Here is a 281-nt window from a genome sequence, read left to right as displayed (position 1 = left end):
GGCTCCTCATGCACACCCGCCACATTCAACCCTCAACCCACACCCCACATACCCTACACACCCTACAAAATGATCTGCTACCAGAAATTTTAGCCAAATATCCCCAGTTTGCTAACTGTAGGTAGGTAGGTTTGCTAACTGAGTGATTGTAACCTATCCACCGCTGCCCACTAGATGGGGGCCGGTGTGCAGGACAAACATATCAATTTTGACACTAGCTCTCCACATATGTCAGTTGCTTAATTTAGAACCTGTACTTGAGGTCGATCTCGAACCCATTG

This window comes from Procambarus clarkii, chromosome 67 (genome assembly GCF_040958095.1).
Source record: "Procambarus clarkii isolate CNS0578487 chromosome 67, FALCON_Pclarkii_2.0, whole genome shotgun sequence".
Taxonomy (NCBI): Eukaryota; Metazoa; Arthropoda; class Malacostraca; order Decapoda; family Cambaridae; genus Procambarus; species Procambarus clarkii.
Note: the sequence above shows the minus strand (reverse complement) of the source record.